This window comes from Salmo trutta, chromosome 14 (assembly GCF_901001165.1).
Source record: "Salmo trutta chromosome 14, fSalTru1.1, whole genome shotgun sequence".
Lineage (NCBI taxonomy): Eukaryota > Metazoa > Chordata > Actinopteri > Salmoniformes > Salmonidae > Salmo > Salmo trutta.
In genome coordinates, this window is record NC_042970.1 from 75,424,443 (window position 1) to 75,432,391 (window position 7,949).

A 7,949-nucleotide genomic window follows, 5' to 3' on the forward strand; every position below is an offset into this window, starting at 1 on the left:
GAGAGATTACAGGACATGATAGAAACCTCTGTATTTGTCGTCCTCACCCAAACATGCCTATTCTCCAGAATCAGTGTCCTCTCCTCTCTCACACAGCAGCTCAACCCCACCACTGTCACCACAACACAGTGGCTGATGTACTGTAGAGAACCCTCAGCCCCACCACTGTCACCACAACACAGTGGCTGATGTACTGTAGAGAACCCTCAGCCCCACCACTGTCACCACAACACAGTGGCTGATGTACTGTAGAGAACCCTCAGCCCCACCACTGTCACCACAACACAGTGGCTGATGTACTATAGAGAACCCTCAGCCCCACCACTGTCACCACAACACAGTGGCTGATGTACTATAGAGAACCGTCAGCCCCACCACTGTCACCACAACACAGTGGCTGATGTACTATAGAGAACCCTCAGCCCCACCACTGTCACCACAACACAGTGGCTGATGTACTGTAGAGAACCCTCAGCCCCACCACTGTCACCACAACACAGTGGCTGATGTACTGTAGAGAACCCTCAGCCCCACCACTGTCACCACAACACAGTGGCCGATGTACTATAGAGAACCCTCAGCCCCACCACTGTCACCACAACACAGTGGCCGATGTACTATAGAGAACCCTCAGCCCCACCACTGTCACCACAACACAGTGGCCGATGTACTGTAGAGAACCCTCAGCCCCACCACTGTCACCACAACACAGTGGCCGATGTACTATAGAGAATCCTCAGCCCCACCACTGTCACCACAACACAGTGGCTGATGTACTGTAGAGAACCCTCAGCCCCACCACTGTCACCACAACACAGTGGCTGATGTACTATAGAGAACCCTCAGCCCCACCACTGTCACCACAACACAGTGGCTGATGTACTGTAGAGAACCCTCAGCCCCACCACTGTCACCACAACACAGTGGCCGATGTACTATAGAGAACCCTCAGCCCCATCACTGTCACCACAACACAGTGGCTGATGTACTGTAGAGAACCCTCAGCCCCACCACTGTCACCACAACACAGTGGCTGATGTACTATAGAGAACCCTCAGCCCCACCACTGTCACCACAACACAGTGGCTGATGTACTATAGAGAACCCTCAGCCCCACCACTGTCACCACAACACAGTGACTTCCCCATAGATAGTCTCTCATGACAGACATTAGTAACCATCGTGCATGGGAGATTTATCATATAGAGATTACCCTATGGACCCAGCTCTCCTTCTCATCTTAGTCTTCCTCTTCTTTATCTTCATCATTACGTGCTCATCTTTCACTCATCTTATTCTTCCTCCTCTCTCCTCCTCCTTCAGTAGAATATTATAGTTCTGGGACTGACTGAGACATTATATTCAAACCGATGTGGGTGGCACATTGCTTGATTAGTCTAATAATAATATACTGTAATCTCTATTGTTAACTTAATCCCTCTGTTATGTTGACTTTTTCCTTCCCTCGCTCTCTCAAAAATACAATAACAAAGGAAATGGCATCATCTGTTGAATCGTAATGTGAAAACACAGAATATCGTGGAACTCTAGTGTGAAAATAAACATTACATTGAAAGGGTCTCGATCAGGGGTTTGGGGATGTTTTCATTTCAATTAAATTGGCATTTTGAATAATGGACTTGGATGTGGTTGTTGTGGTGTGTTTTTGGAAATATTGAAATGTTGTTGACCGTAGCTAGGCTAATGGTTGGACTGGAAGCCTTAGGGCCTTTGTTTAGCCTAGCACTGACCCTCCCTGACTCCTTGTGTAGGCTTTGACAACTCAATCATACTCCCATTCTCCTTTAATTACACAAGCCTTGTGTGTATTAATACAACTCAGGCCTGGATTCAATCAGATCGAGCGTTAGCCAGCGCTGGCCGACAACCACGTAGCAGATGTTTTGGAGGTGTAACTGCAGTATGTGCTGACGTATCGGTGTTGGAGGTGTAACTGCAGTATGTGCTGACGTATCGGTGTTGGAGGTGTAACTGCAGTATGTGCTGACATATCGGTGTTGGAGGTGTAACTGCAGTATGTGCTGACATATCGGTGTTGGAGGTGTAACTGCAGTATGAGCTGACATATCGGTGTTGGAGGTGTAACTGCAGTATGTGCTGACATATCAGTGTTGGAGGTGTAACTGCAGTATGAGCTGACATATCGGTGTTGGAGGTGTAACTGCAGTATGTGCTGAAATATCGGTGTTGGAGGTGTAACTGCAGTATGTGCTGACATATCGGTGTTGGAGGTGTAACTGCAGTATGAGCTGACATATCGGTGTTGGAGGTGTAACTACAGTATGAGCTGACATATCGGTGTTGGAGGTGTAACTGCAGTATGAGCTGACATATCGGTGTTGGAGGTGTAACTGCAGTATGAGCTGACATATCGGTGTTGGAGGTGTAACTGCAGTATGAGCTGACATATCGGTGTTGGAGGTGTAACTGCAGTATGAGCTGACATATCGGTGTTGGAGGTGTAACTGCAGTATGTGCTGACATATCGGTGTTGGAGGTGTAACTGCAGTATGAGCTGACATATCGGTGTTGGAGGTGTAACTGCAGTATGAGCTGACATATCATGTTGGAGGTGTAACTGCAGTATGAGCTGACGTATCGGTGTTGGAGGTGTAACTGCAGTATGAGCTGACATATCGGTGTTGGAGGTGTAACTGCAGTATGTGCTGACATATCGGTGTTGGAGGTGTAACTGCAGTGTGAGCTGACATATCGGTGTTGGAGGTGTAACTGCAGTATGAGCTGACATATCGGTGTTGGAGGTGTAACTGCAGTATGAGCTGACGTATCGGTGTTGGAGGTGTAACTGCAGTATGAGCTGACATATCGGTGTTGGAGGTGTAACTGCAGTATGAGCTGACGTATCGGTGTTGGAGGTGTAACTGCAGTATGTGCTGACATCGGTGTTGGAGGTGTAACTGCAGTATGAGCTGACATATCGGTGTTGGAGGTGTAACTGCAGTATGAGCTGACATATCGGTGTTGGAGGGATAACTGCAGTATGAGCTGACATATCGGTGTTGGAGGTGTAACTGCAGTATGTGCTGACATCGGTGTTGGAGGTGTAACTACAGTATGAGCTGACATATCGGTGTTGGAGGTGTAACTACAGTATGAGCTGACATATCGGTGTTGGAGGTATAACTGCAGTATGTGCTGACATCAGTGTTGGAGGTGTAACTGTAGTGTGAGCTGACATATCGGTGTTGGAGGTGTAACTGCAGTATGTGCTGACATATCGGTGTTGGAGGTGTAACTGCAGTATGAGCTGACATATCGGTGTTGGAGGTGTAACTGCAGTATGAGCTGACATATCGGTGTTGGAGGTGTAACTGCAGTATGAGCTGACATATCGGTGTTGGAGGTATAACTGCAGTATGAGCTGACATATCGGTGTTGGAGGTGTAACTGCAGTATGTGCTGACATCGGTGTTGGAGGTGTAACTACAGTATGAGCTGACATATCGGTGTTGGAGGTGTAACTACAGTATGAGCTGACATATCGGTGTTGGAGGTATAACTGCAGTATGTGCTGACATCGGTGTTGGAGGTGTAACTGCAGTATGAGCTGACATATCGGTGTTGGAGGTGTAACTGCAGTGTGAGCTGACATATCGGTGTTGGAGGTGTAACTGCAGTATGAGCTGACATATCGGTGTTGGAGGTGTAACTGCAGTATGAGCTGACATATCGGTGAGCGGCTGCTCTTATGTGTCACAAATCACTCCCTTCCTTATTATTTCTACTGAGTAGGAAGTTGAAAACGTTAGTAGAAAGTGTAGGCTCTATCCATGTTAGATATAATCCCTCTGAAACGCCCATTGATGTTAGGCTAATGCATGTTGTCATGTTCATTTGGATGGGGGAAGTTCTGACTATCAGTGTAATGTGAGTGTTTGAACTGGTAACGCGGCTGCATGAACTTGTAACGCGGCTGCATGAACTTGTAACGCGGCTGCATGTGATTCGTCGGATGAAAGTCTGGTGTGGTTCTGTTGCATCCAATGGCAGTGTCCGCAATAAGGTCATGCAACAGGCCGCTTGTGGATTTGACAGCTCTAACCTCCAAAACAACCGACATTTTGTCTTTTTATTGTTTTTATTTCTTTACTTACCTATTGTTCACCTAATACCTTTTAAAAAAAATGTACAATTTGTTTTACTTAGAAATTGCACTGTTGGTTAGGGCCTATAAGTAAGCATTTCACTGTACACCTGTTGTATTCGGCGCACGTGACAAAAAATTTGATTTGGGGATGTCAATTTGATCGAATCTAGCCCTCTATCAACCTCTCAATCGTCAGTCAATCACTCATTATGTAATTTCATGGTTGTCCCTATAGGTGGTGCTATTTACTCAAAGCCAAGGCCAAAGGGTACAGTGGTGTGTACTTCAGTGGGTTGAAGTTAGTTCTCTCTGGGACAGTGAGGGACAGAACTAAGGATTGGGTAAGAATCTGATGGATGGATGCTCCATTGCTAGGACTATGTGCTTGAGTCAAAGTGTGCATAGGACATCACTCATTCATAAACACACACACACACTCACTCACACACTCACTCACACACTCACACCACAGTGGCTGGGAGTAGAACCAGAGGGACCACAAAGACATTTATGGCGAGCCCCATGGCAGTCACCCCAAACAGGCCCGCCACCACAGAACTGCAGGGGCCTGAAAGAAACCTCCGCTGTTGATTCTGCAGATTAGTTGACGCAATATGGCCACACAAAGACTCCCTTTCTCAAAGATTTATTTAAGTACTAAGGACTTCGCACTAATGGTGGGAGTTAGTCTGTGTGTTTTTTGAGAGAACAGTGAGAGAGAGAGAGAGAGGGAGTGTGTGTGTGTGTGTGCATTCCTGTGTGTGAGCGAGAGAGAGAAGGAGAGTGACAGAGAGAGAGAGGTAGATGTCATGTGTGTGTGTGTGTGAGAGAGAGAGAATTGGCGTGAGAGAGAAAGAGTGAGTGTATAGCCTTAACCCAAAGTGGACAGAGGCTTTGCTAAATGATTGAGTCTAAAAGACTGATTATCTAGATAAACACCTACGGGTCACAAGGCCGTAAGATTCCACACCTGTGAATCATTCTGGCGTGGTCAAGACGACCGCATTCCATCAGGTAACATGACCTGACCAAGACCTTAAACACTGCTACTATATCACTGATTAAACAACCGACACTAAACACACACGCACAGTATAAACAGTCCATCTGGATCTGAAGGTTGACCCCGCTGAACCACTGATGAATACTACCTACGTTAGGCCATGGGTCATCAGAATAGACCTGATCGTTGAGGAGGTGTTACTGCTTCAGGTCAGGGTGTTAGGGTCATCAGAATAGACCTGATCGTTGAGGAGGTGTTACTGCTTCAGGTCAGGGTGTTAGGGTCATCTCCTTTACATTTACATTTTAGTCATTTAGCAGACGCTCTTATCCAGTGCGACTTACAGTAGTGAATGCATGCATTTCATTTCATTTCATACATTTTTTTTCTTCTTCTCCGTACTGGCCCCCCGTGGGAATCGAACCCATAACCCTGGCATTGCAAACACCATGCTCTACCAACTGAGCCACAGGGAAGGCCTTTTTTGGGGCTCATGAATCCTTGGGCAGGGTTGGGGCTCATGAATCCTTGGGCAGGGTTAGGGCTCATGAATCCTAAGACAGGGTTGGGGCTCATGAATCCTCGGGCAGGGTTGGGGCTCATGAATCCTTGGGCAGGGTTGGGGCTCATGAATCCTAGGGCAGGGTTGAGGCTCATGAATCCTAGGGCAGGGTTGGGGCTCATGAATCCTAGGGCAGGGTTGGGGTCATGAATCCTCGGGCAGGGTTGGGGTGATGAATCCTCGGGCAGGGTTGGGGTCATGAATCCTAGGGCAGGGTTGGGTCTCATGAATCCTAGGGCAGGGTTGGGGCTCATGAATCCTAGGGCAGGGTTGGGGTCATGAATCCTAGGGCAGGGTTGGGGCTCATGAATCCTAGGGCAGGGTTGGGGCTCATGAATCCTAGGGCAGGGTTGGGTCTCATGAATCCTAGGGCAGGGTTGGGGCTCATGAATCCTCGGACAGGGTTGGGGCTCATGAATCCTCGGGCAGGGTTGGGGCTCATGAATCCTCAGGCAGGGTTGGGGCTCATGAATCCTAGGGCAGGGTTGTGGCTCATGAATCCAAAGACAGGGTTGGGGCTCATGAATCCTAGGGCAGGGTTGGGGTAATTTATTCTTCCAATTTGGAATTGGAATTACTTCCCAAATTGACTGAATTAAAATGGACCTAACCCTGCCCTAAGGCATTGAGCTTCGCAATAGCTTTACAATAACATCAGAATGTGACTTCAGAAGAGGTTTCCTGTAGATGCAAAGAAACAATGAGTGACCAAGTTATTTATTGCAGCCAGGTATCCAGGCCTGAACAAATGGAGTCACCCAGGACAATGAAAACGGTAAGGACACACATTCCTTTGAGGGATGATATCAGTTGTATCTATGCATAACAGTATGTTGGATGACCATGTTGCATATCCTGAGGATAGTCTTCCAAACTAGCTCCAGACAGAGTCAGCTCATTGAGCCCAGGTACTGTCTGTCTGTACTGTGTGTTCTGGGTATTATGAGCAGAGCAGACCAATTGACTGGGAATGAATGGGAAATGTTAGCGAACATTTTTCTTTTTTGCAATGCCAGTTCTTGAGAGGACCCTTTCTGGGTTATGTGTGAGTGGGTGGTCCGCTTTGGGTCTCTCCTGGGTCTCCTTGTCTGGTTCCCCTTTAGCACACACACACACACACGCGCACACGCACGCACACACACACACACACGCACACGCACACGCACACACACACACACACACACACACACACACACACACACACACACACACACACACACACACACACACACACACCTGCCTCTGCTGATTTTAATAGCTGTGGGGGAACCATATCCGCGGAGCTACTTTACTTATCAAGGCTCCGGATATGTGGATTTTTATCACTGTAATGTGAATATGTTCCCTGGTGGAAACCCTTTGGCAAACCACAAAACATTTGACTCTGATTCTAAAAAGAGACCAGGCCTGACTCACATGTTTAAATGATTTGAAAAATCAGCCACAAGACGTCAGAGTTTTAGGGGCTTAAAAGTAGAGATGGAGAGGAGGATAGCAATGGAGGGAAGGAGAAGGAAGGAGAGGGAAGGAGAGGGCGGGATACTGTTGAAAGATTGTTCCCACATCCCTCCTCTTCTTCACTCCCTTTGTCACTCGCTTCCACTTTTCATCTTTAGCATCCAGGAAATGGACTATGCTCAGCCTTAACCCAGATAGCCCATCTGTCACCACAACCCTTTGAGGTCGCCATGCCAAGTTGTAACATATAACAACTGTTACCATTGTCCGAGACAAGCAGAGAGAGGCTAGCTACAAGGAACAAGACAAGTGGACTCAATCAGAAGAATGACATGTCTATGCTACTACAGCTTGTCCTGTTGACAAAACTCTTCACCTAGCCTAACATCCTGCCACGGCCTGTGTTTTCTACAGGTCTTACCCCCCTCCCTCCCCCTCCCTCCTCTCCACACTTTTCACCTCTCTCTCAACCTGAGAGACAAGACAAACGTCTCTAATGGCTTATGTCTCCACTTGGTATGTGAAGTGCTCGACGAGAGAGAGAGAGAGAGAGAGAGAGAGAGAGAGAGAGAGAGAGAGAGACAGAAGACATTGGCCGATCTGCCCAAAATAACCTTCCTGAGGCTAAAAAAACGAGCTGAAAGCGTTGGTGGTCTCATGGGAGAAGAGATAGAGAAAAGAGAGGTGGAGGTTAAAAGAGGAGGAGCAGGAGGAGGTGAAGACCTGACCCGTAGCTGGAGGCCACATTGCTTAACAACCACCCCAGGGGGAAGGTCAAAGGGATGGGCTGGGCCGAG